This window comes from Rutidosis leptorrhynchoides, chromosome 4 (genome assembly GCF_046630445.1).
Source record: "Rutidosis leptorrhynchoides isolate AG116_Rl617_1_P2 chromosome 4, CSIRO_AGI_Rlap_v1, whole genome shotgun sequence".
NCBI classification, from domain to species: Eukaryota; Viridiplantae; Streptophyta; class Magnoliopsida; order Asterales; family Asteraceae; genus Rutidosis; species Rutidosis leptorrhynchoides.
Genome location: NC_092336.1, coordinates 531,922,657 through 531,947,907, shown reverse-complemented (window position 1 = coordinate 531,947,907; position 25,251 = coordinate 531,922,657). Strand labels below are relative to the sequence as shown.

At 37.5% G+C, this 25,251-nt stretch overlaps 1 non-coding gene across 1 annotated transcript; it reads right to left on the bottom strand.

The window, feature by feature from the left end:
- Positions 1-7,152: 7,152 nt before the first annotated feature.
- TRNAE-CUC (transfer RNA glutamic acid (anticodon CUC)) lies at positions 7,153-7,277 on the bottom strand. Its single transcript has 2 exons — positions 7,240-7,277; positions 7,153-7,187 (listed from the first exon to the last, which is right to left on the bottom strand). It is a non-coding gene; the product is annotated as a tRNA-Glu (tRNA).
- Between the last annotated feature and the right edge of the window lie 17,974 nt (positions 7,278-25,251).

Sequence of the window (25,251 nt, the reverse complement as noted above, 5' to 3'; positions counted from 1 at the left end):
TAGCCAAGAAAATATCAAGAATCAGAACTGGATGAAGCATTTTCACAAATCTTTTGTAAGTATGAAATAAGGAAGAAGATTATAGGAATGGTGAAAATAAATGAAACGGAAGTGGTCAATTTATAAGCGAAATATCAGACATAGCAATCGAGGCAGATTACGCATTTAATCAAAGAAAATCCTAATTTTCGCAAATTTTGAAGAATCAAATCTTATTTAGATTATGAAGATTTTCTATTCCTTAAAATCCGGAAATCAATTGTTACTACATCAAGAGATAAGACGCATCTCTATTCTTCATTTCACTTGATTGCGATAACTTCTCTTATACGCTTCGAGTAATTGGATTGTTTTATCCATATTACTCAACGGCAATAAAATTCTATTTATCAACTCATATTCGTCATGAAAACATTTTTATTGTTAGCCATGACGACCTCACTCAAATTTCGGGACGAAATTTCTTTAACGGGTAGGTACTGTGATGACCCAGAAATTTCGACTAAATTTAAACTTAATCTTTGTATGATTAACATTTCCGACACGATAAGCAAAGTCTGTAAAACTGAATCTCAAAATTTTTGAATTACTTTTATATATTTAAATACCTTCGGTTGTTTTCGACGATTCGCGAACAATTATATGTAAAAAGATACATATATACTATAACATGAAAAGGTAACAATGTATTAATTGTTTGATACCGTACATTAAACTTATTGGTTTAAATATCTATTTTAATGTATATGATAAATTTAAATATTTATTATTAAAATTTATTTATAAATAACGTCCAATGTGTATTTAAAAACTGATTTATGTATATTAAAAAGATATATACATATATATAATAAACGATAGTAACATTCGTTTATTGATTCAATTGATATTTAGATAAGTTAACTAAAGCGTTTAAGATGAACCAGTTAAATACTAATTTGCTACAGTGTTTTCAAATTGCCACATTACTCAAAATGCTACAGTGTTTTCGAAAATCACTATTTGCTACAGTGAATTGCTACAGTAAAATTTGACTTTGCTACAGTAACTTTGCTACAGTAAAACACTATTTTAAAATGTATTTTTAGCAAATAACGAGATGATGATTTATAGAAGTAAATGACCAAAATACTCGAAAGTTTAAGATATACTATGAGTGGTATAGTTTATGGATAACTTAAGGCTATATTTTGACAAAGGTACGTGTCACGAAACGTAAAATGCAAGTTTTCTCAGCGTCCGAAAGGACATTCGAAAAACCAGAACCGGGACATAAGTCGAGTGATGACGTACGACTTATCGGAACAAAAATTACAAGTCAACTATGCACGTGAATTTAATATAATATATAATTAATTATTTAAATTATATATATTATATTAATATTTAATTATGTCGACGAGCTAAATTACAAAACAATGTGAGCTGTCCCTGGTCCTCATGCGAGTCGCATGGCCAGAAGGCCATTTCCATGCGAGTCGCATGACTCCAGATTTCAGGCCAAGTGCTATAAATTCTCGAGTTTTGGCCAGATAAATCACACACACATATATATTATTTTTACTCCGTATTTATTTATTTTATTATTATTATTATTATTATTATTATTATTAATAATAAGATTATTATTAATCTTATTATTTTTATTATTAGTGTTATTATTTTTGCAATACAAAAATAATAATGTACATAAAATATTACGACGGAGTGCTGTCCAAGTAATTTTCAAAATGAGTTTTCGAGCAAGCTAGAGCTAAGGAAATTATGGGTTATTGCCAAGGAGGTTATGGGTAATGTTCGGGGGTATTTTTTTGTGAATCAAACCTCGTGTTTATCATCTCCGATGCGTCTACGTGCTTTCCTGCAATATTGTATATCAATATTAAACAGTGAGTTTCATAAGATCCCTTTTACTCTCTACATTTTTGGGCTGAGAATACATGCAAATGCTTTGTTAATCGATATACAATATTTATATGCGTGAGTTTCATGAGAAGCCTTTTTAAATGCTTTTGCAATATATATGTTTGGGCTGAGAATACATGCGCTACTTTTATAACTGTTTTTATGAAATGAATACAAATACTAAAACTGATTTTTCGTGAGTTTCATTGATCCCTTTTCAAATGCTTTTGCATTATATATTTTTGGACTGAGAATACATGCACTTTATTTTAAACGCAATGGATACAAGTACATACTAAATTCTACACCGAGTTTGAACCAAAAATCCCTTAGCTTTGGTAACTAGTAACTGTCGGTTATAAGAACTGGTGGGCGCGAGTAGTAGTATATGGATCCATAGGGCTTGATATCCCCGTCCGAGCTAGAGCACTAGCCTTTTAACGGACGTATGCTATTTGAGAAGCGTACACGTTGGTTTGCGTGTATTATTAAGATGATTATACAAAGGGTACAAATTATATAAGCATTAAAGTTTAGTTACCAGGGTGCTCAATTTTGTAGAACCGATTGATAAACGTTTCGGATGAAACAACTGAAATCTTGTGATCCACCTTTTATGTAAAACCTATTGATAAACGTTTTGAATAAAACAACTGAACTTTTGTAAATCCACTTTGATATACGGATTATGTGTAATATTAAAACTATGAACTCACCAACCTTTGTGTTGACACTTGAAGCATGTTTATTCTCAGGTTTCTAGAAGTCTTCCGCTGTCTGCTTATATGTTAGACAAGCTATGTGCATGGAGTCATACATGACATATTTTTCAAGGAAACGTTGCATTCACCAAATCATCACCATGTATCTTATTTTGACTGTACTGTCAACGGAAGTACTATTGTAAACTATTATTTACAGTGATTGTCTATATGTAGAAATCATCAGATGTTGAAAACCTTTGATTTAAATATTCATTTATGGTGTGCCTTTTCAAAAGAATGCAATGTTTACAAAACGTATCATATAGAGGTCAAATACCTCGAAATGAAATCAATGAATGACGTATGTTCCATATGGATTTGGAGCGATCGTCAGAAGATATGTTTATCCCACATTGGTGGGAGGAAGATGTGAGGGGTGAGTGACTTGGTTATAAAAGGAGGGCTAAGTCTTCATTCCAATTTGCACCAATCAATACACTTTAAGTATTTGATTATTTCTTTCTTTCTTACCCTTGTTTGAGAGTTGTATTAGTTAAATATTTTGGAGAGTGTAGTTGGCTTAAGAGAGTCGTCTATATCATTGTAACAATTTGTGATATAGTGTATTTCTCTCTTTGGGGGCCGGTGGTTTTTCTCCTGTTTTGGAGTTTCCACGTTAAATCTTGTGTTGTGTATTGTTCTTATTTCTTTACTATTATTGTTGGGCTGGGTGGTGGGAATTAGTGAGGCCGTAATTTCCCAACAACTGGTATCAGAGCGTCAGGTTTGACGGGGGTCTCGGTTATAGGAGTCAGAGTATGCTCTGTGGTTGCCACGGGAGTGGATCGTCCACATCAGAAACGAGTTCTATTGATCGTATAGGGTATCTGGTTAGACAATATTTTTTCTGATTCGTAGTAATAGTTGGATTTGTTAGTGGCCTAGTTGTGGATTTCCGATTTAAAGGGTCCTGGCTACCTGCTACATCTTTTGGCTATTCGAAACGTGAGCAAAATCAGAGAAAGTTGTTGTCTATAGGATACGGATACGATGTCGAAGTTCAGTCCAATGAGGTTTGATGTAGAGAAATTTGATGGGATGATCAATTTTGGCTTATGGCAGGTTCAAGTCAAGGATGTGTTGATTCAGTCTGGTTTACACAAGGCTTTGAAGGGTAAACCCACCCTTGTTCCTGGCAGTGATTCTAGCAGTAAGTTCGATGAAGAAGAATGGGATGATATGGATTTGAGGGCAGCAAGTGCGATTCGTTTGTGTCTTGCAAAGAACGTGCTTGCAAATGTGCACGGGTTATCAACGGCAAAGGAGCTTTGGGTTAAACTAGAGCATTTGTACCAGGGCAAGGGCATCTCAAATCGGTTGTGTCTTAAAGAACAATTTCATACTCTGCGTATGAATGGGGGTTCAAAGATTTCAGATCATCTAAGTATTCTTAACGGTATTGTTTCAGAACTGGAGGCTATTGGAGTTAAAACGGATGATGAAGATAAAGCTTTGAGGTTGATATTATCTTTATCATCGTCTTATGAACACATGAAACCTATTTTGATGTATGGGAAGAAAACTCTGAAGTTTGAAGACGTTACTAGCAAGCTCCTATCCGAGGAGAAAAGACTGGAAGGTAACGGGGTCTCGTCATCAGGAGATACGATAGTGTTGTGTTCGGATAGGCAGAAGAGAAACTCTAGAAAGAATCTGACATGCTGGAAGTGCGGGAAGACTGGGCATGTAAGGGTTAATTGTCCAGGTGGAGCTAATCCGGCAAATGGCTCCAAAGATGCTAACATTGTCTCCGTTGTTACGGAGAGTGACGAATTCCTCTGAAGTCACGTCATCCTTATGGTGTGTCCGCGCCACCGTGGAAAGGGATGTTCGTTAGCGGTTCCACAATTACACATGGGCATTGGTTTGGCGTTGATGCAGGTTGTGTGGTGGAAACTGATGTTGTAGCTGATGGGACTTTCGGGAAAGCCAAACAGGGAAGTTGCACCATAAAGTTTCAGCTGGTTGTTCAACAACATGTGCCGAGGTGAAATGCTTGGAATGCGATATTCTAAGTGCTATACTCTTTATGGTGGAGTATGATAATTCTGTTAAGAGTTATGATTGTCTGTGATGACAATGATTGTCGGTTTAGACAATGTTCGATGAAGATGCAAGTTTTGTCTCTTGGGAGATAATGTCAACGGCATAAAGATGAGGATCTTGAAGTTGTCGTCGAGGAAGCGTCTACATCGGTTATCCTTGCAATGTGGAAGCATGGTTATCTTCTTCTATCCAAAAGATGGAGATTTGTTGGTTTATTTTGGCTAGTAGAAGATATGTTTATCCCACATTGGTGGGAGGAAGATGTGAGGGGTGAGTGACTTGGTTATAAAAGGAGGGCTAAGTCTTCATTCCAATTTGCACCAATCAATACACTTTAAGTATTTGATTATTTCTTTCTTTCTTACCCTTGTTTGAGAGTTGTATTAGTTAAATATTTTGGAGAGTGTAGTTGGCTTAAGAGAGTCGTCTATATCATTGTAACAATTTGTGATATAGTGTATTTCTCTCTTTGGGGGCCGGTGGTTTTTCTCCTGTTTTGGAGTTTCCACGTTAAATCTTGTGTTGTGTATTGTTCTTATTTCTTTACTATTATTGTTGGGCTGGGTGGTGGGAATTAGTGAGGCCGTAATTTCCCAACATTGGCGTCACATGAACTAGTTGGTTGTTTTATTGGAGTTTTGTTATGGATATTTTTACTTTTTTGTATCAAGTTTAGCATGAACTTTTTAATTTTGTTGATTTTGAGCTGCATTTCATATGATGATAGTAATGATTTTGTAGTCTTGTTTGTTGAAGTCTTTCAATTCCCTTAAAGAACCTATTTTTTTCTTCTAAGCATATTGCTTTGGTCTCTAATGCAATCAAACGAGTACCTGGTCCATCCGGGTTTGTACACAGTTGTCTTTGGTGCATATTTAGGACTTAAGGTTCTAGTCGGTTGCTGATCATATATGTTCAAGTGTTTAACGCTATATTTAGGGTTTGGTGCATATATGTTTAACGCACAAAATTACATGAATTAGTTTCCTGGATATCATACCATAGATTTCATCATTAATTAATTAAAATAAAAAAATGTTTAGCTTTCACAATAAGCTAGAATTGGAAGAAAAATATGTAAGTATATAGATCTTAGGTTAGCAATTGTAAAATTTTAAAAAAATTCCACAAAATTAAGAACAGCATGGCTTGCTATATTGTCTAGAGTATCACTTGGTAAAGTGTCAAAATTTGAAACATTTTAAATGGTCACTTTGACACTAAGGTGCCTTTGATAAAACTGAATGATTTAGCGCTGAATAGAGTTAATAATTTAAATGATTCAAATGTTCTGAATAAAATTACTTCTGAATGACAATACATGACAATACACTTTAATAATAATTATGAACGAATAATGTGAATAATGTAAAACTACCATATTAACATTTGACATGAATAAAACTTACAAAATGGTTGTTTAACAAGTGTTATTGATATAATTTAAAGAGAATATTACATAAAATTTAGGTGCTTAATGGTTAAGTAGAAATTTCAGTTTCGGATAGTTCAACACTGAATGCTGAACCGTTCAACATCATTTGTCATTCAGAGGTCAGAAACAAACGCGTTGAATGCTGAATGATTCAGCATTCAGCGCTGAACATCAATTAAGAGATAAACAAAAACACACCATTGAGTTTCATAATGTAAAGAGTTGTGTTGCATTTATTTTGAAATAAGTTTCATAAAACGCAAAACAAGCATATATATTTGGCTAGACAGCTGAGGATAAGGATGAGAATTATTGTGCAAATAATGAGGTCATGGACAAACTGTCAATGAAGAACGGTAATGTAAGAAATAAACTTCTTTATTATTGTATATACAAATATCATCGGCTAAAAGTTTAGCATTTTCTATAGTTTATGGCTACAGTCCTTTCTGAATTATGTGACTTTTGACTTTTAGTCATTTAATTTACATATTTGAAAAAAAAAGTTGGAAGAATATTTAAGTGGAAATTTCAGTTTCGGATAGTTCAATACTGAATGCTGAACCATTCAACATCATTTGTCATTCAGAGGTCAGAAACAAACGCGTTGAATGCTGAATGATTCAGCATTCAGCGCTGAACATCAATTAAGAGATAAACAAAAACACACCATTGAGTTTCATAATGTAAAGAGTTGTGTTGCATTTATTTTAAATAAGTTTCATAAAACGCAAAACAAGCATATATATTTGGCTAGACAGCTGAGGATAAGGATGAGAATTATTGTGCAAATAATGAGGTCATGGACAAACTGTAACGGTAATGTAAGAAATAAACTTCTTTATTATTGTATATACAAATACAAATATTATCGGCTAAAAGTTTAGCATTTTCTATAGTTTATGACTACAGTCCTTTCTGAATTATGTGACTTTTGACTTTTAGTCATTTAATTTACATATTTGAAAAAAAAGTTGGAAGAACATTTAAAGAAAAAAAGAATTCCGTTGCCGGGAATTGAACCCGGGTCTCTCGGGTGAGAGGCCGAGTATCCTAACCAACTAGACTACAACGGAATGTTATTTATTTTGAGAGCCGAGTATCCTAACCAACTAAACTACAACGGAATGTTATTCATTTTCCTTTTAAAATTTAATTACTTAATTAAAAGAATCAAATTAAATATTACACTAACTACCATGTTCAAAAGCATGCATCACATATCCACGTACAACATAATGTAAAGTTTGCTTTACGTGGTCACAACTTTACAATAATGTATCACCATTTTCTATATATGCACAAAATGTCTTTTATCATGCACATACATAATTTATGCATGTGGGAGTTAGACGACTAGTGAAGTTGTGGAGACTGTAATGCGACATTGTTCTTCAATGTTCTCAAGATTAGTACGATGATTTCGGATAACACTAGGGCCTTGAATACTGGTTTTACTCTTCAATGGCAAAGTAATTTGCGACTAACTTGTGGTATAAACCAAGTTTCTTCTCGAGTAACCACTGTATAATTCTTACTCGTACAGTGAGAGCGTGTTTGGGTGAGAATGTGGGGTTTGTGAAATTCATAGTTATGAGGAGGTCAGTGTACAAGCGTGAAAGTGGATAGTTGGAAAATTTGGTGGATTTCGAGGTGGTGACTGCGTTCTCACTTTGGTACCTTCATGAAGAGTCTACGAAGGCGTCTGTTTGGGGTTTTCTGATTGTTGAGAAGGAAAATATAGATAGGTTAATTTGTACGTGTGATCGTTGACATGTCACTAACAAGGTTGGATCTGTCTAGAGCGACGAGTGAGGCGTAGTAGCTTTCTGTTAAATCATGTGATTAAAGTTTAGCATACTTCAATGGGTCTTTTAGTGTATGAAGATATTGTTGGGGGAGAATGTGGGTTAATGAGGGATTATGTGACGCCCCGTACAAAACCATCGTGTACGATTCGTCAACAACAGGATCTTTGCACGGTCAAGTACTACATGCTATTTGAAAACCAGTTTTGCATTCATAAAAGATAACGTTTACAAAAGATAACGTGACACAAAGGTCGTTACAAAGTCATTATTTGAAAATAACATAAACTACGAATGCAAAAGAAAAGTTCCATGATTGAGACATCTCTAAGATTATGCAGCGGAATTCTAGCACAGCAGGTCCTTAACAGCAAGTCTAAACATCAAGACAGCAAGTCTAAACATCAAGACAGCAAGTCTAAACAGCGGAAGCAACAAACCTCTAAGCACCTGAGAAAACATGCTTAAAAACGTCAACAATAATGTTGGTGAGCTATAGTTTAAGTTGTAACAGTAATGTAAGGTAGGCCACGAGATTTCAGCGTTTCAAAACAGTATGAAAAGTATATGTTTAACCGTGGGCACTTGGTAACTAACTTAACGTTTATAACCCCCTAAAAGTACACTTGGCGAGTGCGTATGTTTACGAAGTATTAACCACCCGTTAAATGCTAGCGCGACTAGCCCGAGTGGGGATGTCAAACCATATGGATCCATATCTAAGATTCGAGTTCACCGGTTCAAAAACCAATGACTAAACGTTACCGAGCTAAGGGGAAAGTTTATGCCGTTGTATAACCCACACATATATAAAGTTTAAGTAATCGTGCCTAGTATGTAAAATGTAAAAAGCGCATGTATTCTCAGTCCCAAAATAATAATTAAAGTAAAAAGGGATGCTATAACTCACAGTGATAAGAGCAGTAAAGTCGATAATGAAAGTATGCGAGTAGTAAGTCGATCCGAAAGGTCGTCAACCTAAGTCAAAGGTTACTAGGTCAGTATGTTATCCTCATAAGTTTTAATAGTGCATAAAATAAGTTTAAGTGTCATCATCGTTCATCATCATAAAAGCTAAGTAAGTTTGACAAGAATAGAGATCAAAACAATAGGCTGACTTCGGTCAGCTGCTACGACCTCTACGTAAATCGAAAAGGCGCGTAATCAGTGGATATGGCTCCGTATATGAGTCCCCTAGTAGCTGACCAATTTTCCGAACCAAACTCGTCTTCGTTTGACTGTGGCGACGGTTTAAGTGCGAGTAGGTCAGAAATTTCAGCACAACGTTAATAGGGTGTAGTGACATTCGGAAGGCCATAAATCCTAAACCGTAACTCGGATTAAGATGAGGTCTAAACGGAAAATCATCTACTTGAACCGAACTAACTGAAAATCAACTTTCCAGTAGCCCAGGTGGTCTGATCAGATCCCAAAAACAGTAAGCAAGGTGCTCCGGTGGGGTTCTTAGTGCTTGATGCTCATCACGGTTCTCATCCTTGATGCTTGTAGCTTCAAGTGTACAACTCGTTGATGGGTTAGCATCACCTTGACCAAGATTCTACCATCAACACACAATATGTTAAGACCAAGTAAGAACGCAACTCATTTAAGAGTCTTAGATGGATGATGAACCAAGGTTACATCATATCCTTAGTCTTAACACAATTACAAGTTACATTTACAACTAAAGCTACAAACTTTACTTCAATCAAGCAAGTATGAACATAATCTAAGTCAAATGAAGTGATGGAACCCTAAGCTAGAGAGCTTGGATCTGTTTCACACAAGTTATAAGGTCACAAAGCTAGAAAGCTTGAACCTTTAGTGTTCTTGAAGAACTTGAAGCATAAAGCTTAGATCTTTAGGTAATATGAAGACCATAAACACAAGTTTTGGTCTTTATAACAAAATAATGAGATCATAAGTTAGGAAACTTAGATCCAACAAAAGATATGAAGATTCAAGCTATAAAGCTTGCATCTTGGTTGTTCTTGAAGATCTTGAAGCATAAAGCTTGGATCTTTAAGTTACATGAAGATTACAAACACAAGTTTGAATATTTATAACAAAATAACAAGATTAAAGTTAAAAGATATAGATCTACAAAGTAGGTGAAGATTCAAAGCTAGAAAGCTTGAATCTTTCATGTTCTTGAAGGATTCAAATCCATGTATGAATCTACAAGATGTAATCAAGATCAAAAGCTAAAAAGCTAGACCCATGATGATGATGATGAATTCGTGATGATGAGAAGAAGAAGAAGAAGAAGAAGAGAAATTCAAAATACTTACACTTTTTAGAGAGAGAAATACTAGAGAGAGAATTAGAGAGTGAGTGTGTGTGAATTACAAATGAAAGCAAGTGTAAAATGGATGAAATGAGGCTTGTATTTATAGGTGAATGGGGGTGTGGGAGGGGGGTGGTGGCCGTGAATTAGAGGGGGGAACAAGGGGGATAAAAGTTTGCTTTTTGGTTAATGGTTGTCTAAAGTTGGTGCTTATGTTAGGATCCCATGCAACATTAAGGATAATACTTGACATAAATGCTAGCATGTTCCCTCTAATAAATGGGCATTTGTCTTACATATTAATGGGTCACTAGCTAATATTAATAGGGCTAATTAAATAGTCCACTAACTAGTGTAGGGAGGGCTAAGGCCCAACAAGGTGGAAAGTCCAACAAGACTAACTAGTAAGCATAAGTAAATTACTACGCGTAATTAAGCATCCAAAAACCCAAGTAATTATTATTATAAAATAATAATTAAGATTTCGTAGTCATAATATCCCGATTACGACAAAAGTTTAACGTGTACGCAGTACGCAGTTTATTCGTAACGTCAAGTGACACTAACGGTCATAAAGACTTCCAGTGATCAAGTTAAGTATCCAACGTAGTTAAAGGCACGTTTTAACACATAAATGAAAGTAAGCCATGTGTATAAAGATTCCAGAGTATAAAGTAGCACAGTACGCACAAATACGCAGTTTCGCAAAAACACAAGGCACAAAAGCAAGCAAAAAAGTCGGGTCGTGTAGCGACCCCGACAAATCGTCAATTGACGGCGTCGACTACTTAGGTCCTGTTGCGTGGTCATAGGTCTTTAACGTGACGTTTGACCAAAGATATGTCGCATTCCTTTCAAAAATAAAGATTGTTTCAAAGTTTACAAGAATTGTTCATCCAAAAGTTACGTTACAAAGTTATAGTTACATGTGAAACCTATGCGACACAGTTTTAAAGAAAGTCAAAAGACGCTCCATGAAATGCATGTATACTCGACATCTAATGCTAGTATCAAATAATGAGCGGAAGCATGTTTCACATAGCGTTCAAAGACCTGAGAAAAACATAGAAATCTGTCAACGAAAACGTTGGTGAAATCATAGGTTTAAGTAAGTAAGTGAGTAAAAGTAAGTTGAACCACAAGATTTGCAACATTGATAAAATAGTAATACATTCTAAAAGTTAATATTCACAAGCACCCAATTATCAATGCTTAACATTCCTTCCATAGAACCCCATCACAATAGTGTTAGAACATACACTATTTCTCGAAAATATATTTCATTCGTAAATGGTAGCGAACCGTTTGAATGAGGGTTTGTCAAACCCATATGGCCATATAACATAAGTTCTCGCTTACACCCGGCAAGTGTAAATAATGATAATCGAATTGAGGATTTTTGTTCAAACTCGTATGTAGAATGTTTGTTTTCCTGTACTTGTGTTCACTTAGTAAAAAGAAACGTTTATGTTTTCTCATCCCAAATGTAAGTTCAAAAGAGTAAAAGTGGGACTATGATCTCACCTTGAGTGCAAGAGTAATAAAGTACTTCAACAAGTAAACGCGTGCAAAGACAAAGCTAGTCTTGACCTAAACATATAGGTTGTATCAATAACGGTAAACACGATAGGTCAAAGATGTTCAATTAGTCCTATGGCTCTCTACGACTCGATTATAAAGCATGTGAATCAAATTGTCAAGTTTCATGCAAGATACAAGTATAGAATCATGTTAGAAAGATTGCATAATAATTTGGTTAAGTTTGGCAAAAGTCAAACTTTGGTCGGGTCAAAGTCAACGAAAAAGTCAACGCATTCGGGTCGGGTCTCGAACTATTTTTCTGAGGTTTTTATTCATATATAAGCATGTTAGAACAAGTCTCATGTGAATCGGAGGTCCATAGCGTGCCAAACATTTTTCTTATTTTGACCAAGGAGGTCAGAGCCTGGACACGGTTTATGCCACGCCGCGGCCCACAATTGTCGCGTCGCGACAATACACGGGAGCTGGTACCTGGCCAGTTTCAAATGTTCAAGTCTTGATCCAAAATTCGTTTTAGCACAAAATGCAAACCGTAAACACTTAGAACTCGCACCTTATATCGTTGGAAAGCTCTTTTCGCAAGGAACACAACTAAACATGTTTCGTCAAACAAAAACATCATTTCCAATAACCGATTTCTCGTCATGTGATCATTTAAAGTCCATTTTCAAGTTTCAAGTTCACAAAATGCATTTTAAGTTTCGGGAATCCGATTCACACATATGATATGTCGTTTTGAAGGTAATGAAACATGCATTACAACTAAACACTAACAATTAACATTTCATGGCATTCAAGCATCAAAAAGTTCATCTCAAGAATGATCAAACCCTTATCAAGAATCACAAAATCATTAATCATGTTTTTTGAAGTTTTACAAATCAACCTACACATCAAAATGAAGCTAGTGATACTAGTAACACAATTAAAACATGAACTTTAACAATTTAACAATATTTAATCTTCCAAAATCAAAGATTAAGCAAACCCATTTTCAAGTGTTCAAACTAGTTACTCAAAACCACAAATCGAACAAACAAAACATATATTCATGTTATACACGAGCCATAGACACTAATTAACACTTTTATAATTCAAAAACATCAAGAACACAAAATCTAGTGATTTTAGAAAGTTACCCAAATGAGATGAAATTGGTATCAAGTCGAAGAGGATGAAGAGAGGATTCCAAATATGTAATTTGTTTTGATGTTAGCCTCCAAATCCGAAATTAGATGATGAATCTTGTTTGAGTTCTTGAGAGGAAAATGGAAGTATGAAAAGAGAGAAAGAGAGAAAATGAGAGGAGGAGGTTGAAGGTTTGACTAGTTGACCTAGTCAAATATTTGGCCTCTTTGCAAGTTTAGTCCCTCTAGTTCGGGTGCGGGTGCGTGAATTAACCAAACGAATTATTTTGAATTACACGAGAGTACGAGAGATGTTATAATCCAATAACGAAAATATTTTAAGAATGTTAGCTAATGGAGGATACGAATCGAGATACTGAGGATATTATTAAAATAAAAAGACGGGCGTTAAAATAATTTAACGGAAAAATGCGGGATGTTAGATTACCCACACCTTAAAAGAAATTTCGTCCCGAAATTTAGTTGGAAGCAATAGTCGTTGCTTCTTACTCGAGACCTTACGTTGTCAATGCTATGAATAAGTGAAGATACGTCCTTGGGCATTCCCACGAATTTGGATAGTCAGGGTTTCACGTTGTATTAAGGCTTGGTTTACGATCCACCATTTCAACCGGTTTTTCCCATGGAGGGGAGTTTGTCATCAATAGTAGGTTTATCTAGAAGGATAGCACGTTCCTGTTTCGCAGGACACGTCTCTAAGTTTGTTACACGAAATGTAAGGTAAACGGAAACTTTTCACGTTGTATTGAGTCAGGAGATCTAAACGGTAGGAGGCGGTTCCAATACACCCCAAGATTTCAAAAGGATTAATATATCGCGGTTTTAACTTTCCCTGATTCTCGAAACGGATTACACCTTCCCAAGGTGCGGGTTCTCAATATTACACGGTTACTGACTTGGGATTCGAGAGGTTTACGTCAAATATCGGTATAGCCCTTTTGGCGACTACGGGTCGTCTTGAGTCCTTCTCGGACTTGAACGATCTCAACTGTTATTTCTTGAATGAGTTCGGATTCGGTGATTTGCTTGCCACATGCTTTGGTCCAACGAATAGGGGTATGACATTTGCGGTCATATAGGGTTTCGGAAGTGCGGCGTTAATACACGAATGGTAACTGCTGTGTGAGAGGAGACAACTAAAGGCAACAATACAAGTTTGTAACATGTCTTTCCAAGATGTGAAACGTACGTTTGTTTGGTCCGTTGGTTGTGGATGATACACGGCACTCATGTTTAAACGTGTCCCTAAGGTTCCTTGTAAGGCATCCCGAATTTAGAAGTGAGACGAGTATCCCGATTTGAAATTTTAATGGAGAAGGTACGACGTGCCGAGCTAGAATTTTTCTTTAATACACGTTTGAACATGTTTCGTTTCTCAAGAGGTCCGCACCGTGGAAGATCCATCGATTCCCGAAAATGGTTGTTAGGACTATTCACCATCGTGGCGAATACTAATATAATGTGAAGAGTTTCTCTCTCCATTGAGAAGTTTTATAAAAAGTTTCCTTACACGGAAGTGCGAGCGATAAGACAGGAGTGAAATGAGAACTTAGAATAGGATGAGTTCACACCTTGAGGTAACCATGTCGCGCACTTAGTGGTCGAATGTTAAGGCTTGGTGGGATAACAAGATAGTACACGTAGTTGTATGATAAGTCAAAGAAGAGTGAAGTATCCTTGGATTGGGTGTTATCTTAAGTTCCAGTAATATCAGGCGGAAAATGGTGAAATAACAGTGCTATGTAACGTGGCACGTGTTGATGAGAAGGTTGATCGGGTCCATGATTAAGTATTCAAATTTTTAATTAACGAATTTCAGTTTCCTTGATTTCGAGTCGAGAGAGTATGCCTTTCGGGCGTTCAAGTAGAAATATTTCCATATTTGTGTTCCAGTGTGCTAAACGAATTTAGCTAGTAAGGTTTGTGTGAAAGATCATGTTCAAAGTTCGGACACGGAGAGGTTTAAATTTTTCCCTCAGTGAGTTAACGAGTTTAAAGGTCGTGCAACACGATAAAATTCGGAAATGAATCTTCAGTGATAACCGGCGAGATATAAGATTTTATGAATACAAGTCTGAGTCATGAGGGTTTCCCGATTACGTGTGGTTCCGATTGCGAGATGTATTGAGATACTTTGACCACTAACAACATGGTCTAAAAATTGAACTTCGTTTAACCAAAATTCTCACTTGGAGAATTCGGTATAGAGTTGCTCTTTTCTCAAGTGTTCGAGCGTAAGTCGGAGACGTTGTTCGTTTTCTTCTTTGTTTGAATAGGTTTAGAACAGCAATTATAAGTACGGTAACGATTTTGTCTAAATAAGTTTGCACACGCGGCTCCGGAGGTTTATGAATACAGATAGAGCCTTAGATTTACTGAACGGTACTAAGAGAGATTTACAACTATCGTAGCGAGTTTGAAAAATGGTTTAGGAGACATCGTCTCCCTCAACCCGCAATTGATGATAACAAGGATGGAGATCTATTTGGTATACACACGAGATCCTCGTACTTGATCAAGAGGTCATTGATACGGGGAAAAAGAATACCGGTTCTTAACCGGAAATTATTTAGTTCATAATAATCTATACAAGATGATAGGGAAATATTTCTTCTTAACGAATAGGTTTTGAGCTCCTCAGCTCTATAGGTGTTAAGTCAAAATTCAAATTATCCACCCAATAAGTTTAACGTGCATCCTCCGATATAAATTTGGTGGCACACAATAGTTTCCGTGGGTCACTTGAATGGCCTAAGTAATATCTAGGGGGAGTGGTGGAGTGCAAAGAGTACGAGTCAAAGTCTTGGTTATAAAACGTCTAACGGTAACCGAATCGAATAAGTATGAAATATGCGGGTTGTTGTGAAGAAACGTACCCGTGACTAGTCCATTGTCGTCTCGGGCATCCTAGGTATCGATGTTGAAAGTTCAACGGTGTGCGTTGGGGTTGGCTTTCTTCTTTGGGAACACATTCCTATAATGACCCGGTTGGCCACATTCAAAACAAACAACCGCCCTTGGCGCATTGGGCGTCTTTCGAGCGACGGTAACGGTATTTTTACAAATATGGGCCACATGGCCACTTCTTTGACACCTGATGCGAAATGGTTTGCCACATTCACCCAAATGATGTTTGCGACATTCATTACAGTAGGGCAGGTTTCCGGCATACCCTTTCTTGCCGTCGGAGGTGAAGGACTTCTTGGTGAAGTTGTTGTTGTAGTTGCTCGATGGAGAGGCTTCCCATTTTCTTTTGTTGTTACCCGGTTGGTCCTCGGCCGCTGGTGTCGGCGCTTCAATTTCATTCACCGTTTTTATAGATTGGCGGGCCATCGTTAAAGCCTCTTGTAGGTTGGCGGGTTTGGATGATACTACCTCGTGGTGAATGTTCTTTGGGAGGCCTTCCATGTAAAGTTCAACTCTTAGGGATTCAGGAGTCATGAGGTTCGGGCAACTTAAGGCTAGTTCGACAAACCGTTGATTATAAGCTTCGAGGTCATTCCCGACCGTTTTTAAATTCCTTAGCCCCTGTTCGAGCCTTTGAGTTTCGTCACCCAGGAAGTATTCGGTGATCATTCTTTCTCTTAATTCGGTCCAAGAGAGTGTGTGGGCTTCATCGATACCCACCGATTGTACATGCGTGTTCCACCATGAGAGAGCAACACCGGTGAAAGTGAGGGTGGAGAATTTGACCTTATCTCGGTCTCGACAATCGCTATTGCTAAAAACGGATTGCGTTTGATCAAACCATCAGGTGAGAGCAACCGGTCCCCCGGTTCCATCGAAAGTGGGAGGATTGTACTTCATGAAGTTTATGTAGGAGCAACCTTCGTTTGAATCATCGGCCCTACGATTGTTGTTGTTGGAAAAGTGATCGGCCACGGCCGCACCCATGGCGGTGGTTATCATTCGTTGAAGAGCTTGTTCTAGAGTTTCGAGAGGAGTATTGTGTTGACCTTGGTGAGCCATTGTTTCTTCATGACACAAGAATATCGTTGATTAGTATTCTTAACAATACTAATCGTGATATGGAATAATGATGAAGAGAAAATTTTCCTTGACTCGCCTTAAATTCTTTGTGTCGTAATGTCGGAACGTTCATATGAGTCACCGTAATATAATCCCGGCAATTATATTACCCTGATTCATATGTGCATTCGACATTATTATATAAAGTCAAGGTGGCGAGTCAATCAAATTAAACAACAAAAGATTTAGATGAAGCGAGAGTTAGTTATGAGTAGAAACGTTCGAGTATAAATGCACAAATAGTCAAGTAATTCCTACTTCAAGTCTATATGCCGGTTGTAGTCTAGATTCACTAATGTACCCTATGACTCGGGGTTGACACCAATGAACTCTAAATCCCTACAACCAATGCTCTAATACCACTTGTAGCGACCCCGACAAATCATCAATTGACGGCGTCGACTACTTAGGTCCCGTTGCGTGGTCATAGGTCTTTAACGTGACGTTTAACCAAAGATATGTCGCATTCCTTTCAAAAATAAAGATTGTTTCAAAGTTTACAAGAATTGTTCATCCAAAAGTTACGTTACAAAGTTATAGTTACATGTGAAACCTATGCGACACAGTTTTAAAGAAAGTCAAAAGACGCTCCATGAAATGCATGTATACTCGACATCCAATGCAAGTATCAAATAATGAGCGGAAGCATGTTTCACATAGCGTTCAAAGACCTGAGAAAAACATAGAAATCTATCAACGAAAACGTTGGTGAAATCATAGGTTTAAGTAAGTAAGTGAGTAAAAGTAAGTCGAACCACAAGATTTGCAACAATGATAAAATAATAATACATTCTAAAAGTTAATATTCACGAGCACCCAATTATCAATGCTTAACATTCCTTCCATAGAACCCCATCACAATAGTGTTAGAACATACACTGTTTCTCGAAAATATATTTCATTCGTAAACGGTAGCGAACCGTTTGAATGAGGGTTTGTCAAACCCATATGGCCATATAACATAAGTTCTCGCTTACACCCGGCAAGTGTCACTAATGATAATTAAAATTTAGGATTTTTGTTCAAACTCGTATGTAGAATGTTTGTTTTCCTGTACTTATGTTCACTTAGTAAAAAGAAACGTTTATGTTTTCTCATCCCAAATGTAAGTTCAAAAGAGTAAAAGTGGGACTATGATCTCACCTTGAGTGCAAGAGTAATAAAGTACTTCAACAAGTAAACGCGTGCAAAGACAAAGCTAGTCTTGACCTAAACATATAGGTTGTATCAATAACGGTAAACACGATAGGTCAAAGATGTTCAATTAGTCCTATGGCTCGCTACGACTCGATTATAAAGCATGTGAATCAAATTGTCAAGTTTCATGCAAGATACAAGTATAGAATCATGTTAGAAAGATTGCATAATAATTTGGTTAAGTTTGGCAAAAGTCAAACTTTGGTCGGGTCAAAGTCAACAAAAAAGTCAACGCGTTCGGGTCGGGTCTCGAACTATTTTTCTGAGGTTTTTATTCATATATAAGCATGTTAGAACAAGTCTCATGTGAATCGGAGGTCCATAGCGTGCCAAACATTTTTCTTATTTTGACCAAGGAGGTCAGAGCCTGGACACGGTTTATGCCACGCCGCGGCCCACAATTGTCGCGTCGCGACAATACACGGGAGCTGGTACCTGGCCAGTTTCAAATGTTCAAGTCTTGATCCAAAATTCGTTTTAGCACAAAATGCAAACCGTAAACACTTAGAACTCGCACCTTATATCGTTGGAAAGCTCTTTTCGCAAGGAACACAACTAAACATGTTTCGTCAAACAAAAACATCATTTCCAATAACCGATTTCTCGTCATGTGATCATTTAAAGTCCATTTTCAAGTTTCAAGTTCACAAAATGCATTTTAAGTTTCGGGAATCCGATTCACACATATGATACGCCGTTTTGAAGGTAATGAAACATGCATTACAACTAAAAACTAACAATTAACATTTCATGGCATTCAAGTATCAAAAAGTTCATCTCAAGAACGATCAAACCCTAATCAAGAATCACAAAATCATTAATCATGTTTTTTGAAGTTTTACAAATCAACCTACACATCAAAATGAAGCTAGTGATACTAGTAACACAATTAAAATATGAACTTTAACAATTTAACAACATTTAATCTTCCAAAATCAAAGATTAAGCAAACCCATTTTCAAGTGTTCAAACTAGTTACTCAAAACCACAAATCGAACAAACAAAACATATATTCATGTTATACACGAGCCATAGACACTAATTAACACTTTTATAATTCAAAAACATCAAGAACACAAAATCTAGTGATTTTAGAAAGTTACCCAAATGAGATGAAATTGGTATCAAGTCGAAGAGGATGAAGAGAGGATTCCAAATATGTAATTTGTTTTGATGTTAGCCTCCAAATCCGAAATTAGATGATGAATCTTGTTTGAGTTCTTGAAAGGAAAATGGAAGTATGAAAAGAGAGAAAGAGAGAAAATGAGAGGAGGAGGTTGAAGGTTTGACTAGTTGACCTAGTCAAATCTTTGGCCTCTTTGCAAGTTTAGTCCCTCTAGTTCGGGTGCGGGTGCGTGAATTAACCAAACGAATTATTTTGAATTACACGAGAGTACGAGAGATGTTATAATCCAATAACGAAAATATTTTAAGAATGTTAGCTAATGGAGGATACGAATCGAGATACTGAGGATATTATTAAAATAAAAAGACGGGCGTTAAAATAATTTAACGGAAAAATGCGGGATGTTACAGGTCGTTACATTACCTGTAACGACCCTGGATTTTCCAACGTTTATTTATTAATAATTATTATTATTAATACGTGTGATTAAACGAATGTACGTTATTACATTTACATGTTGCCATGATTGCCCGAACTTGACTTTTAAGTGCCCGAAACGTCTTTGTGACACCCGGAACTTTCACGAATAATATTTTTAGATATTATTTACATTCATGATTAAATTTATTAATCATTTTAATTAACTAAGGCTATTAGTTAGTTACTTGGGCTTTAATTGGTTTAACTTGTGATTTATTTGAACTTGGGCTTTGTTAGTGTAATGGACTCATGTTATTGGACTTCCAAGCCCACCCTACATTTATTAATGGACCTTTAGCCCACTCTTTCAACTTGTAAGTATTAGTTTGAATGGTAACTAGTTAGTTTCAACACTTGGAATCTAGTTAACATACATTTCCCATGCATGCATCCTCATTATCCAACTTTTAAGCTTTAACACATGAAGAGCCATTAAACATTAGCCTTCCTCCCTTTTTTTTCTGCTGAATGCCGAAACTTGGTGGCCATTTAGTGGTGATTTGATTTTTTTTACACTACATACTCACTTGTATTCATATTACTCTTTCGTTTACACACACACACTCACTTTTCTCTCAAACTTTCTCTCATATTCTTCTACATTTTTGTAAGTAACAAGAACATTTTTCTCTTCTTCTTTTCTTCTTAAAACCTTATACATACATGCAAATCATCATCATCATTTGTTGTTCTTTGTTGTTAATGTTACTTGTCTTGTTAATTGTTGTTATTTACTTACATGTTTCAAGAATCTAACTTTCTAGTTTGATTCATCTTTTATCTTGTTTTAACAAGAACAATCAAGAACTAAACTCTCTAGTTTAAGTTCTACATATAATGTTTCAAAGATTATAAAGTTCTTGTGTTGATTAAAGACATACTTGTAAGACATGGAAGTAAACTTAAAGTTTACTTTGCTTAAAGATCAACTTTGGTTGAATCTTTAAAAGTATGAACAACCATGAATCTTTTCTTGTTTATTTAAGTTTAATTCCTCAATTTATGCACTTTAATTTCATGTAGTTAGTTTATATGGTCAAGTACTACAAGTTAGTCTTGATCTCATATCTCTTGAACAAATTAAGTTAACTTTGAAAGTTCAAGAACACACAAATAAGTTTTCTTTAAATATAACTTTGGATCTAGACTTTTGAGTCTCGGATCTTCAAGATCAAACTAAGAACTATGTTCTACTACTTATGATCTTGATTAGTTAGTTTACTTTTAAGTTTGTAACTTGTTATTAGCTTTAAAGTCCATGTATGTGTTAGATCTAAGACTTTGATGCAACTTTGGTTCATCAAACTTCATACAACTCTTAAGTGAGTTGTGCTTCATGTCTTAGACTTGCACATGGGTTATGATGGTCAAGACTTAGTTAAGATGATGTAGATACATCAATGAGTTGTACACTTGAAGTTATATGCATCAAGGATGAGAACCATGATGAACATCAAGCACCAAGACCACCGGAACCCTTTTTAAACTCACTGTTCTGTCCAAAACCTACTGACCTGATGCTTCTGGAACAGACCAGTAGACCTGGGCTCTTCTAACCTTTATTTTTAGATAGAACTTTTCGAGTAGATAACTTTTCATATAGGACTCGTCTTAATCCGAGTTACGGTTTAGGATTTATGGCCCTCCGATCGTTACTATGTCCTTTAACGTTGTGCAGAAATTTCTGACCTACTCGCACTTAGACCGTCGCCACGGTCAAACCAAGATGAGTTTGCTTCTGTAAATTTTACCACACTTAAGGGACTCATATACGGAGCCATGGCCAATGGTCTCACCTTAATTCAGTAAGGGTAGAGGCCGTGGTGACTGACTGAAGTCAGAATTTGTTGAAAACTACTTTCATAAACGAAACTTACTTTACGCCTTTTGTTTGGTGATGAATGATGATGACCCTTAAGACCTTAATTACATACTTTTAAACCTATTAAGATGATTTACTGACTTAGTACTATTTGACTTAGGTTGAGGACTTCGGACCATTTACTTGCACACCTTTCCCGACTACTACTTTACCGCTACATATCATTGTGAGTTATAGCATTCCCTTTTTACTTTAACTTATTTTGGGAACTGAGAATACATGCGGATTTTATGTTTTACATACTAGGCACGAGTACTTAAACTTATATATGTGTGGGTTATACAACGGCATAAACATTCCCTTTAGCTCGGTAACGTTTAATCATTGGTTTTTGAACTGTGAACGCGAATCTTAGATATGGATCCATAGGGTTTGACATCCCCACTCGGGCTAGTCGCGCTAGCAGTCAACGAGTGTTTAATACTTCGTAAACATACGCACTCGCCAAGTGTACTTTCAGGGGGTATTTTAAACGTTAAGTTAGTTACCAAGTGCCCACGGTTAACATATACTTTATCATACTGTTTTGAAACGCTCTTTGTAGCACTGAAATCTCGTGGCCTACCTTACATACTGTTATACTTAAACTATAGCTCACCAACCATTGTGTTGACGTTTTTAAGCATGTATTTCTCAGGTGCTTGAGGTTGCTTCCGCTGTGTACTAGTCGTGCTGTAGAACCCGCTGCTTAGAGTTGTCCACGCATGAACTACTTTACTTTGCATTCAAACATTCGTACTTTTGAATTATGACTTGTAACGACCATTTGGGGTCACGTACACTTATTATTTGCTTCTACTTAGTGAAGCATGCTTTTGAAATGTAAAACATTTGATGTCGGTTATGACATCACCTTTTTTTTATCGTGAATGCAACTTCTTTAATTACAGCATATAGTACTTAACCTTGTAATGATCCTGTTGTTGATGATTCGTACACGATGGTTTTGTACGGGGCATCACATTTGGTATCAGAGCATTGGTTGTAGGGAATTAGGTTGCATTAGTGAGTCTAAGACCGACCCGAGTAGGATTCACTAATAGGACTAATCTACAACTTGCTAGTTTACTTGTTTCCGCTGAACTTACTGCATGCTGCTGCTTACTGTTACTGCTATATGCCGTATGCTACTACATGATTTCACTACTGCATGCTATTACTTGCTTTCGATTGCATGCTAGTTTCTTACGATTACTGATATTGCCATGCTACTTATTGTTATACATGATTTAAACTGTTGGCCTATTATTTGCTTGCTTTATGACATACTGACATGGAAAAATTTATTTTTCCTTGTTCAGATGTCGGATGTTCCACCTGCTGGCATTTCGGGCAGTACGGACTCAGACCCCGTCGCCCTACCTACTGCTACACCTGCTGCTGCTACTGTCGATACACCGGCCCCGACACCCACTAGTGATCCCGGCGCTTCTACTTCCAGAGCCGGTACTAGTGCACCTGCCCCAGTGTCTGCTCCCGGACCCCCGAGGTCACAGCCCCGCATTGGTGGTATTGAGATCCCCGCGGAGTTCGGGGAAGGGCCGTTTCGTAACCACATGCGCACGCCTTGCCGACGCACTCCCGACGGATGTTTAGTCGTGATTCCACCAGGCAGACACCGACAGATGTTGGCCGCCTTCGGATGCTTCGGATTACCAGCTCAGCCACCAGTGTCACCACCACACGATTCGGATGACTCATCATCCGCCGATTCTTCATCATCAGACGACTCCAGCGATGATGAGGATCCTGCTGATAGACCTATTCAGGCACCCTCCACCCCGCCGAAGAAGCGGTACCGTTTCGACGGCACCGTCGTTCCAGGGGTGAATAGAGGTCGTGCTTTTACTGATGCTTTTGGCCATCGTCGTAGGGTTACTGCTCATAAACGAGTTGTGCCATACCCTGCCGACCCACAGATACGTAAGGTTCCCCGTTACGTATTGACTATTCCTGGAACCGTACCACCTAGATTTAGATACGGACCACTTACATCTAGGGACGTACCGTCTACATCCGGAGCCGGACCATCTACATCAGCACCACCGGCACCACCCGCACCACCCGCCCCACCTGCACCGCCTGCCCCACCAGCTCCCTCTAACGAGGAACTGATGAGGGAGGTTGAGACTCTCCGAGCTCGAGTCACTGAGCTCGAGGATCAGTTGGATCGAGGAGCAGTTCACCCGCCTTCACCGTAGGACTTTGTATTTAGATTTCATGATGTAATCTAGATATAGCTTCATGTATTTCATATGTATTGTACGAACTTATTCAGATGTATGAAACTTATTATTATTAATGAATGGAACTTTGCGTTATTTAATTCTTGCACGATGTTCTATTTACATTGCTGTACGATGATTCTGTGGTATTTGTACCTAGATGCATTATTTAATAACATGTGATGTTTTGATTCCATGTTGGTCACTATATACTGTATTGTTACTACTTGCATACTGGATTTTGACTTGAGTCAAAATTTTTGTTTAGAATACCATGGCTAATGGAAGAACCACACCTACCGCCACCCAGATTGAGGACATGATATGCGAACGGGTCGCTGCAGCCCTAGCAGAAAGAAATCTCCAAGCTCCACCGCCACCACCACCAGTTATCCCACCCGTTCGAAATGGGTGTACATACAAGGAATTCCAGAGCTGCAAACCGCATAACTTCAGCGGCACCGAGGGACCAGTTGGTCTCACCAGATGGTTCTAGAAACTTGAATCAGTATTCCGAGTTAGCAACTGTTCGGAGGATAATAAAACCAAGTTTGCATCTTGCACGCTATCTGACGGCGCGCTAACGTGGTGGAACACGTTAGCTCAAGCAAAAGGGATTGATGAGGCGTATGCTACGCCTTGGGAAGAGTTTAAGTGTGCTATGATTGAGGAATACTGTCCAAGAACCGAAATACAAAAGATGGAGATCGAATTCATGCAGTTGAAGGCCGTAGGGAACGACCTTAACAGTTGCAATCGTAGGTTTTTGGAGTTGGCTCTTATGTGTCCGACCATGGTCACCCCCGAATTCAAGCGCATGGAGAAATACTTCTCGGGACTCCCTAAGTCCATCAAAGGAAATGTCACCTCATCCAAACCACCGAATGTTCCCGAAGCAATGCGCATGGCGCATACTCTCATGAATCAGATCCTTATTAATGAGCCGGAGAAGGCTAAGTTTGAAGCTGGTAGTAGCGAAAAGAGGAAATGGGATAACAACCACAACAACCACAACAACAATAACAACAACAGGGGTAGAAACTATGATCAAAACTCGGCGAAGCGACATGAAGGGTTCAGGCAAAACAGCAACAACCCCAACCCCAACAACAACAACTCCAACCCGAACTACAAAGGCACGCTACCACAATGCAAGAGGTGCTACAAGCACCACACCGGGTATTGTAATGCTGTTTGTGAAAAGTGCAAGAAGAGCGGGCACATCGGTAGAGACTGCAAGACTACCACGATGACAGGGAGGCCGAACACCAACGGGCCGAAAAAGTGTTATGAATGCGGGCAGACGGGCCATTTTAGAAACGAGTGCCCGAACAAACGAAAGGATGGCGGACCACCGCGTGCTAGAGCTTTTAATAT